The 12,205-nt window shown below is 33.4% G+C and overlaps 1 long non-coding RNA gene across 1 annotated transcript in view; it reads right to left on the bottom strand.

Moving 5' to 3' along the window:
• Positions 1-11,373, bottom strand: part of LOC129705402 (uncharacterized) — a 33,491-nt gene extending 22,118 nt beyond the window's left edge. Inside the window, exon 1 of the long non-coding RNA XR_008724903.1 lies at positions 11,192-11,373. This is a non-coding gene — a long non-coding RNA (uncharacterized LOC129705402). The remainder of the gene's footprint in view (positions 1-11,191) is intronic.
• Between the last annotated feature and the right edge of the window lie 832 nt (positions 11,374-12,205).

Here is a 12,205-nt window from a genome sequence, read left to right as displayed (position 1 = left end):
GACACATCTCATAAATAAATTATGATAAGACATTGCATGGTAAACCATCAATTTACATTTTACTAATTTAAACCGTACACCAAAGAGCAAATGGATACTTGCTTAAAGAATTTAATGCTGCTCTATGGATGACCACAAGGCAGATATAAGACAGATAGAGGAGTGTGAGACGTATAAATTATTTCATGTTTCTGTCACCTCCTCAGCTCCCGGTGCACAAGGCCACATTAAATTTATTCTTTCAAGTGCTTTTTGAGCCCTAGAAAGGCCAGAAATGAAATAATCAATCTATTAAATAAATCATTCCATGTGTTAGTGATTGACATTATTGCAAGAACATTGGAAAAAATCAGGATTTATTCTTTTTTGAAACTGTTTATAGCTAAAGAGATGATTTACTGATCCTAAAATGATGCATTATGAATGAAACCATAAGCAGGTTGAAAGGCATAGTGTAAATATGTGCAAGCATTTTTAAGTTACCCTGAAACATACAGCATTTCTGCAACAAATATATCTTGGTGCTGGCACAATAGTAACTAAATGTCGACTCATGGAATATGCCAACTTTTCTGCTTCCAGAATTTTTAAAGCTTTATTTCAATTGTGGTCACTCTTATCTTAAAGTTATTTTTTTGTCTGCTGCAAAGAATGTTGTATAAATAAGGTATTGAAATTTCCATCAGTCCCAGAATAGCAGAAAGCTTTTCAGTCAGTTTTACTTAATGGAACAGTTGAACATTGCGACTGTGTTATTAGAAACACAAGCTCTCGACCAAATTACATATTTTAGTGTTTGAATTAATTGTATTAATCATAACCACACTAAATATCGTGCATCCGGTGGCTGTCTTTTGAGGTAGTTTTAGCTTTTTACTGAAATATTCAGTAGGAAACAGTAATATTAAGTTTACATTTTGAGAGTGATCCAGGAATCAGTAGTTATTCTTTTCCACAAATTCACCTCCAAACGGAAAAAAAATCTAATTTAACCGGATTTTACTGTTCAATGTGTAATGAAAATAAAAATGATCGTGTTTATTAATTTTAACATTTTATTCTCCACTGTTTTGAAATTATTGGTCACAGCAAATAAGACGAGATTGCTTTTTTGTAACGAGTGTAGTCTCTTGCCATTAAAGCATCACAATGGTAATAATGAGAACCCAAACCCCCACAAGCAGGCCTCAATCCCCAGAATTAAACATATTTCTGGCTGCTCAAATGTCAGTCTCACATCATTTGTAAAATACGCTGAAGGTTCAGGTTACATTCCAATACCAACATTTTCCTTTTCTACTATTAAATGTTCCTTATTGAACGTCGAATCATCCTTTGCCTGAATAATTTCAGAAAACAAAATCATTTTTGCTTTCCTATGGACATATCTGATATATTTGATTATGACCTGGTTTTGAATTCTGCATTCAGATCAGAATGAAGTAATGAAATAACACTGCTGTGCAAGATGTAAAAATAAGTAAATACATTGTCCCAAGGCCTGCAGCATAAGGAGCTGTACTATCAAAATATTAATTTTGTGATATATCGTTTAATGAAGTTCAAATGCAAAACATTACAGTTTAGCACATGAAGAACAAGAAAAAAATGTGGAATGTAGTCCTGTGGGAATTATATTTGATAAATATTTGTAACCAACAACCATCCTTCCTTTTTTGGGCTCGCACTGATGCTATATGAAATCAGACAGATATGTGGTGGTATTGAGATGAAAAATATATTTATTCTCTACTGATGTTGCTTCTTTTACATGTTTAAGCTGTGGTTTACTGCATTTTTGAGTAGAAAATTGCCTGGGATTTAATGCCTCTGACCTGTAACCTGCACAACACACAATCTGCATCCATCCTAATAGAAGCGTACATGATATTCTGGGAAGATATTCATTGTAAGCTTATGAGGAAAGTGAAGCTGTACAAACCCTTTAATAGCTACATATCAGAATGGAAACTTTGCTAACAGTGTAATGCATAACTGCATATTGCTAAGTGCCACAGTGGATAAACAACACAACGAAAAAGCTGATATCAAAACGTACCTCTGCGGTACACCCTGTGTGCAGAATTTAAACCCTACTTCAATTATCAAATCAATTGTCACGTATGATCTGATTTCTGAAATGTATATAATTTTAACTCTTAACCTTCATCTATTGTTTTATATTTGAAAGCATAACGGTTGTTTTTAGGAATCTCAGAATACACCTCTACAACAAGGTTACTCTACAGCATTAGTAGCCTCGAGCAAACATCAGAGATAGTGTTAATCTGCATCTCACTGTGTAACATGGAGCCGTATGTGAAAAGAAAATGGTACAAACTTGTTCCTTTGAAGGGAATACTGTTTTGCCATGAACCTCCTAAGCACATATCTGCATAAATAAATATATAAAATATATTTTGTGTTAATTCATTGCTTCTTCATACAATTTGATATTGCATAATGACCAACGAGAGTAGGAGAAAAGGTTTAGAAATCAAATCATGAAAACAGCCCTGAGGGTGGCACAAACTATTTCTAATTGTTTGCTTATTGACACCAATTTATCACGGGGCACTTACTGAATAAAGGTTTCTGCAATACATGACACTTCGTTATGTCAGTTTTTACCTCGTGTTACAGCCCACATTTGAAAGAAGTGCTGAAAACTCTCAGACCAGAAATGAGCAGCCTATTAAGATTTGAAAAGCTGTCATCTAAACTGAAAAGACTTGCGTCAGCCACAGAGGATATATTTTAACTGCCTGTCCACAAAACTTTAATAATGCTGTCTTGCTCTAATGTGTGCGAGAAAGACAATTTTACTTCTTCTATTAACCTGAAGTGATTACAATAGCTTGATGGTGTTGCCTTATTTCATGGAATATTAAGTTCAAATTCTACTCACTGCAAGAACGATAAAAGTAACTCGTTCCTATATGCCCCCCAAATAGCCTCAAGTGACACAAATATTTTATTCTCCTTGCAAGTCTGCTGTAATCTAGGCCTATACAAGGAATGAGTTTTGTCAGATTAGCTTTAATAAATTTGGAACTGTGCATTTGTTTATTACTTGCATTTTCATATCAGATACCATATCTAATTCTTTTTTTGGCCAGCCACATATCAATGTTGTAAATATCTTACTTTATAATAGGGCATTACTTCAAATGAAAAGGACAGATACCACTTGTGTCGTTGCATAGATTCATATCCAGTTCACAGTACCATAGCTTAGGATGCAGTGCATTTGCATTTTATTGGTAGCGTCACTGTGAACTATACGAATACCGTTTTCACTGAGGAAGTCGTATATAATAGATAAAATAAAGCTTCATGTTATTCATCATATGATAGAATGAAACTGTCATACGCACAAGCAAAACTATATTGTTCCAGTGATCCTATGTGTAATAAAATGATGATTCAATATTTCTTTAATCTGTTACAAACATGCTTTGTTTCACAAGACTAAATAGTTATTCAGTCTTTACAGAAAATGATAACATTATTTGTACGAAATTCAAAATTCAACTATTATTATACCTCTGTTAAAAACTCTAATTAGTCGGTCTCATTATTACTAATCTCCTTAAAAAAATACTAACATTTGCAACACACAAAGTCTGTAACAACGTGCTTTAAGCAAACAATTCACAGAAACAGACAGACAGACAACACAAGCATACATTCCACCAGTTTTGTTTAATGCTGGAAAAATAATTCATAGACTGTATTTCAATTACTAAACAAAATGAATTGGCAAAAAATTAAGGGGAAAATCGAACAAATATAAGATTAATATAGAATTATGAAAACGACTGAAATACACAATGAAAGAGATAGAATAAGTGGTGGAATTCTTTGATGTCTGAATTCCAATTATACCCCTGACTGAGTTCAAAGAAAAAAAATGAATAAGGTATATGTTAGAAGGCACTAGATGCATCTTTGGTCTCAGCACTGCACCCTCTTTATGGTCATTCCCTTACGATTCCCGTGATGGAATTCTTCCTCCAAATTCTCATATTTGATTCACTGGTTGACAAATAAAGACAAATGCTTTATCAGCTGTCATTTTCTCTTCGCAGACCATTCACTGAATTCATGAGGAAAAAAAATAAATGGAATGAATGAGACTGTCGCATGCAAGCTGCAGAATTTCCCTGCTAATTCAAACGTGTGCAACAAAACATGAGCTTTTGAATACAATGCAATCTGCTGCATCGACTAAGAAAGTCTTGCAGCTTCACCCACTGAAATAAAACATATATTTACACTAGAATTAGAAAATACATCTTTCTATCAACAGCCCATTTTACATCTATTTAAAATCAAATTGAGCTAATAAATGTCCGATGAAATAAAATTGATAACCTTAAAAAATAAAAATGCAACAAAGTAATAATTTCATAAATATGGCCCATATTACATGATAAATATTAAAGATTTCAAAAGAAATATTTCAGCAGTCATCGATTGTATTTAATTTTTTTATACTCTGTCGCTCTTTATTAGATTTTTTTTAAAATATCATTCAAAATATAAATTTGTATGCAATATTAAATCTCAAGTGAATCTGGAGCTGACAGATAATGACCACCTTTAGATGGCTTTTTCTTAACCTTTTTGTTAAATTTTCATCAAAGGATTTTTTCTGTTTTTGGCCATTTAATTACAGTTTAATACCACACTTATTAATAGAAGCAAAAAATGCAAATACACCAAAAGGATATATTTGTGTTGCATTCATTTATATCCTGCAAGACACAAATGTCAATCCCTCCATTTTGTAAGTTCCTTCTCTAGTGCAAATTAAATAAACTATTATTTTATGTATTTTTTATTCAAAACAAGAGTCCATCTGTATATTTATTAAGATTCAAGGTAATTGTTATGTTACATTTAAAAGAAACTTGCATCAAGTAGCAATGAAGTGTATCAGATTGGCATTTCACACAAAAGGTGATTACAGCAGCCAAGTTTGGTAAGCAGTAGAAATAAAACAATATAAAATTGATAACAGGAGCATGCATTTTACCTCAGACCGAAAGCAAGGCATGCTATAGAAATAATTTGTTGTTGAACAGGCCAATTTCTATTCATATTAAGAATTGCCACAGAAAACTAACTGTAGGACTATCTAGAATGTCTTACTTCAATGTGGAGACCAGAACATTAAAACGAGAACCGTAAGAAATAAATCATGTTCTAACGAATGGAAAAGTAAAATCCTTTTTTTGACTGCATCTTACAGCACCCATGCTGCACAGGCACTGTTTGAAATGATACGTGAACCAAAACAAAATTAACAGGAGCCTCAAACGTGAAACAATTATTCATTTTCTTATCTGATATTACATATTTTAGTGCGTTTATTTAGGAATAAATCAGTACATTAGGTGAATGTGAAAAATGTTAATCTAAATTCTACAAACCTACGTGTCACGACAAGCGTGTATGCTGCATTGAGCATAACAAGACGAAAGGGGTTATTGACACACTGTTGTCTCAAACCACTCTGAATACATTTCACATTTCATCAGTTTTGTCTTTTCTGCCACGGGTGAAGGCGATCAGAGCAGACACCCATTAGATTTTTCATACAATTTTTTCGACACGTTGGCAGGATGATGGCAATTTTGAAATCTTACCAAATGAGAAAATGTCAAAAATTGAACTGACATCAATAGGCGTCAAGGAGACAAAGCGATCTAAAAATATAAAGCTTGCTTAATTCAAAAGTAATCAACATTTTGTTTTACAACTAAGGAAAAACGAGAGCTTATTTTGAAAGGAAAGAGTTCATTCTTTAATTACCGGAACACACAAAATTAACCGAGCTTTCCTTTGTTTCATTTCCATGTGAGAAATATGAAGCTTCAAGGACTGTACATCCAAGCTCAATTTTAACAAAAACACTTGCATAAAGCACCAGACATAAAAAGCATTCAACTGTGGGTCAAGTCTATGAAAAATATGAAATTTCATTAAAAAAAATTGAAAAGTAGAGTGTCATTTATGTGTTGCACTGAAAACCACTTCTATAAAATAGAGGGGCAGTAGTAACGAAAATGACATAGATTTTGAAAAGCAGCTCAATTAATTGAAGCCTGTAAAAAAAATTGCATGAAAAATCTTTTTGAAGAGTTAATTTTTAAGAAAGTCTGCTCTACGAACCTGTCCCTGCACTTAAACATTATCGACCAATATACATATGCATCTAAGCATGCAACTACAAAATCTTTCAAGGATAATAGTCAAAAGATTCCTTTGTTTGCAGGAGTCAAATTTAAAATCCCTCTATATTTTTGCTCTTTTAGAATCGCAACCAAAAAAAAACATTTAAAATCATGCAAACATGCCACTACAGTCACCAGATTTTAAGAACACTAAAAAATTACAATTATATCATTAGATTCCAATAAAAACCATCCTTTGTCTAAAAAGCTATCATTTTACACAATAGTGAGATACGTACAGCCTTAAAATCAAATGGTTTGATAAAGCAAAGACGATAGACTGCATTGCCATCTACAGGCAATACTGCATAAAAGCAGCCATTTCAAATTATAAACTCAAGTGTTTAAAATTAAATATTCTTTGTTTAAGAAATAAGGGTATGAGAAACAAACTGATAAGATATCAAATTTCTTCTGAGTATATTTTGTTATTTGGCTCTGAAATACTGAACCAAAATGATGTGTTTTGCTTCGCTTGAACCCTCTTGTCTTGGAAGTACAAAGCACGGAACGCCATTGTTTCATAAATAAAATTACTTTTGCATCTGCAATCGACACAGTCTTACTATTTAGCGCATGTGATGCTTTACCCAAGCGCACCGATTCATCTGAATTGTAAAAAGCTCATTTTGCAAAAATTTTAGCTGCTCAGATTCAAAGATGGAATAATAATTAAATCCAAATTTCCAGACCCATCGAAGGATCTTATGAATGCATGGTAACTTTCAATGAGAAAACCCAGGGTTAACAGAGTTAAATAATAATACTGTAACTGAGGAAGCCAAAAATGTTGTAGGAAGAGAAATCTGGAAGGTATTGAGCCGGGGTTGGCTGAGCCAGACTAGTAGTCAGTATTAATTTCCTTTCAGTTATTTTTACGTAGTACCATTTTTGTAGTCAAGAAAAGGCCTACCCTGCGCTATTTCATGGTAATACAGAAATCGCGGTCATGGAAAGGAGAGTGACTACCAGTGTATAATATGCACTAAGTTTAATAAAACTCAAAAGCTATAGTATACATTAATGATCCAGGAAGTCACCTCTTCTGCTACATCCATCATCTACCCAAGAAAATGAAGTCTTTGACAGCATTATGGAATTACTTCTGATCTTGTCAGTAATTTTCAGTTTATAATTAATATAATAAAAATCTGCATGAAAACTGGGCACACTAAGGCTTGTGACTTTTTTTACAGTCATATTAACAGAAAATTACTGTACACTCCATAAATCGTTCACAGATAAGGCCCTCTTCAACATATACTAAACATGCAAATCCATGGAATAAAGCTCCTGGAATGGTGGATTTCAGGTGGCATTATATTAAAACATCCAATTAAATGAAATATTCAACCAAAATGTATGTTTCATTAAGGCAAAGCTAACGAGTGCATTTGATTATTTTTGTAAATAAGCATGCATTAAAAGGTTTACTGCAAATATGTAGCATGTTACAAAGGACAAGGGTAGAATGTGTACTTAAGTTCCTTCACATTTGTACTGCATTTACAACTTTATTTCTATTCATTATGTTTGAACAATTCTACATTTTCTCTTTTCCATGTTGTAACATCACAATTTCTGATTAGATATCATGGTGTAATATTAATCTTCAATCCCTGTTCTTAGTTTATTCTGCAGTTACAATAATAATTAATGTTTCCATGATTGACTTTTAGTAAATAATTTGTGGCAATTCAGTTTTTATTACCAGAGTAAAAATTAGAACAAATAATTAGCAATTCATACAGGAGTTGCAGCTTATATCCAATCCCTTTCTCATAGATAACATTGAAATCATATTTTTAGTAAAGACCCAGGAATAAGGCGTTAAAATAAAGCAACATCTAGCTTCTAAATTATTGAGCAAATTATCAATGTAAAGTGTCTACTTTGAATCAAACATTAACTAAAACATCTACTTTAGCCAAAGAGAATATGAGCAAATACTGCTCAGTTGTATGCACATATGTGCTATTTAGTAAAAATGGTACTGCCAGTTTTTTTTTTAACTGCAACATTTAAAGTACTGATTATAATTTATTGGAGATGTCAGTAACTTAAATAATAGATTAAATTTATAAAGAAAGTAATGATGACTATTAATATTTTGTTAATAACAAGTCAATGCTTGGTTTAACCTTAAAAGGAAACCACTAAAATATTTTGTTAAATGCAAACTTTCTAAAATACTGCATTTAAGTTAATGCTTCCCCATTTGGGTCCTGATTAAAATAGGGATGCGATATAAGAGATAAGTTGGTGATATAAGTTGCTAAATTTCAGTTAGTTTGTGTTAATTCAGAATTCTGATCTGCTTTATAATATTTTTTTCTTTTTTATTATCTGTGCTGTATTTCCACGGGAAAATGTGGATAAAAATGGCTATCATCGTATATGGGGTCACAATGAAAACAAAATTATAAAATGTGTAGATTATAATGCATAACAATTACCCAAGAATAAAAATTCATTATATAACATTTTGTGCTAAATGTTTATGTATGTACTAAGGTTGAAAGAAACTATTTAATCAGTAATGGGCTTCAATTAACTCACTGAAGTCAAATCATTTGTCCCAATAATGAGGCTCAGGTGTACATCTAACTTTAGCTATTTATTGCTGTACAATGATGAGATTGAGAATGAAATCACCTCTGCCTTGCTAAATAATAACGGTTTCACAGATATTTCTTCACGTTTTGACATTGGGTTGTGAGCGATGGAAGGTTTAGTCTGAATTATTTTTAGTCTGAAAAAAAATCTTCATAAATACAGAAACGCAAATGGAGATATCGAGAGCCAAAGACACATCTGTAAATAATAGAAAAAGCACAAGAACTGATCAAGGGGAATTTACATCGAATGTGTATGATACTGAACCATTGTGATGCAGTTATCATTGCTTTAATATTGAGAGCATTTCTTTAAAGCATTTTATCTGGGGAAAAAAAAAATACAAATCTACTTTTAAACAGTGTTTTTTTACATGCAGTTATATCGTTAACTTCACAGAGCCAAACATTAAATCGATACCCTGAAGAAAATGAATAAAATACATGGTAGAAAGTAATTCACCATGTTGTATTTTAGACACCCAAATTGCCAATGATCAAAACCTGAAAGTAACAGAGAAGTAAGAAATAACCACTATGGATTTATGATTACTGAAGATCAATATCAGTTTTTGATCAGTAAATTACTGATACAATCAGTGGTGTATTTCCCTTTCCATAATACATATAAATTATAGGATGTGACATTTATCTTATTTGTACATTGCATTGTGTGAATTTTATTTTATATGTATTAACTTAACTTATTAATTCAATCTAAAATGAATTTCTAGTTAACTGATAATAAAATGTAAACTGCTATCCCCAGAAAGAATAATCTACTTCCATAAAGTAATAATGGGGACGAAAGATCTGGCAACTCCAAGACATTTATTAAGCGTATATCACTTTTCAAAGACCAAAATATTGTTCTTCTATGTTCTGATGTGACCCGGGAATTTTTTGAAAAAATTCTAAAATTACTATCTGAAGTTCTGATAAAGACACACTCTCATCATCGACACCTCGGGCAAGGCCATCTAATAGGGACAAATTGCCAATGACTGCCCAAGCAACTACCACAGACTGCTGATTTGTGGATTGATACTGATGTTTAATGATCCCCTTGGGTGGATCAATAGTAATAATCCTCTTTTCTGCCTTTCTTTCTTATTGGCACTACAGACTAGGGTTTCGGTGGGAGCTCTGTAGCAATTGCAGGCTTATAGGGGCAGCAAAACAAGCGTTCTACAAGTTAAAACACCAGGTAGAGAACAAACAGCATCTCACTGCTTTACAGACGCAAAGTTTTATTTTACTCGACATGACTTGTATAAAAGCGGATGAATGTCTGGGATGAAATCCATGAAAAACAAAGGTTAATGTGCTTTTTCTTTCCTTCAATATTTCTGAATTACAGCATTGTTCAATAGTAGGCCATGTGCTTCAATGAAAATTTGATTTAAAAATTAAAAAGTAGAATAATTTTTAATAAAAGAGCAGTTGATTCAACATTTAAATTAAATTCTGCGAAGTATTAATAAACTGGCAATTGCAAAACTTGGCTGATAGGTCACATCATCAGCACTCTGAATGCAAACACAACTCAGTTTAAGTCATCCCTGATTTGACTTCAGCTTTGTTAAATGTAAAGCTATATATTTCCCTGTATTGATAAATAAAAATAACAAGTAATAATAAATAGAAATATTTGTGCATCATATTTTTAACCAGGCATCTTTTGTTCACAAATTCTGCTGTGGATTCAATAAATTTAGGCAATAAATGTCTGATTGTCAAGCTGTGCTTCATGTTTAATGATCATAAAATTCCATGCAAATAAAATCAGGTTAAAAAATGAAGCTGCAGTGAAAACAAATAAAACTGAAAAGCACTATCATTTTTTCAAAAAAATCATCCCGAATAAAGAATGCATTCTGACAGCCCCTGGCACTAATCAACCTTGTACAGTAAATCAGAAGTCCTTGCCTGCTTACTTGCATAAGCGATCACATTCAATTCATTACATCATTATGTCATATCCATACTAATCTCTGCCCTCACACCTCCGTGGCTTTGACATGCAAATGAGCTAGAAAAGCACACATTAAAAAACACTGCAATCATGTCATGATTCTGAGCTTGAAGCCCTTCTCTGCACACAGGGCTGGTGATCAGAAGAAACAACAGCAATCTGTTGAGGATCAGACGCTGAGGCAAGGAGGAGGGGAGGTGGATACACACATACACGTGTCACAAACGCAGCCTGTGTGCCTGCTTTGCATATTCACATGATTTCCATGCTCATCTGCTTTGGCAGTCAAGTACAAGTTTTTTAAAGTCTCGCACTACGAGGCCATAAATAAAACGAGGAAAAGGATAGAACTGCCTTACCTCAGCTTGTTTGCCTTGTGCTCTTGCCTTGGAATTCCCTGTGGCTGCTTTGAATTTTGAGCTCCATCCTTCAAGGTTTTGCTATCCCCTCCTCTCTCTGAGTTGTGACTGGTATATAAAAAAATAAAAAGACAACTACATGTTAAGCCAGCAGGCAAGACATCATGAAGCCTTGGATAGGGGGAGGGAAGAGAGGAGGGGTGGGTCACAGTTAAACGCTTTACAAAGGAAAACCTGAAGGCTTTCGTAACTTGTAAGAGTCACTTTTCCAGACGTTGCTCTAAGGAGTTGGTGGTTAGGGGCTAGAACCACATTGCAGGCATGTGCCTGGGATTAAAAGCAGTGCAAATGCCTTCCATATATTCAAACTCGGGTTTGCTTCGTGTAAAAATAACTCAGTAATAGTCTAGGACACAAATTCGGATGAAATTGTCATTCGAAAAGGTCCAGTCTGGACTGATTGAACACTTTATAAGAGAAACATAATTTTAATCACATGTCTGCTGACTCTTTTCTGGGTAACAGAATTTGATGAAAACATTCATGACAGAGGGTGCAGCTACATCAGAACACACCAGCCCCAGAAAATAAATGCAACCTCACATTGTATCGAGAATAAATGCTGCTTAAATGATAAAACATAATTCTGAACCGAATTATGGAAGAGCCAATTCAATTACACAACCGTTTTTTAAAAGAGGGCAACCATATTGAAAGCAAGTCACATTTTTTTTTTAAAACTCGTCAATTTAAGAAAGCATAAACGAGCCACAGAAAACTTGTTTTGAAAAAAAAACACAAAGTTCTTAAAAGGTTTTAAATCTCATCCACATGTCTGATGGGGTGGGGGAGAAGTAAGGAATAATGATAACTGATGCCCTTTATTTCCTTCCATGTTGTTGTACTTCTTTTATCTCCCGTGCCCAGAACAGGATCACATGGTCCTGCAGATATAGAGCAAGGGGGAGGAGGCTGGTGGAGAAAGAGAAAAGAAAACAGACACACTCGTCCACG

The sequence above is a fragment of the Leucoraja erinacea genome, chromosome 17 (assembly GCF_028641065.1).
Source record: "Leucoraja erinacea ecotype New England chromosome 17, Leri_hhj_1, whole genome shotgun sequence".
NCBI lineage: Eukaryota > Metazoa > Chordata > Chondrichthyes > Rajiformes > Rajidae > Leucoraja > Leucoraja erinaceus.
Note: the sequence above shows the minus strand (reverse complement) of the source record. Positions and strands in the feature narration are given on the sequence as shown.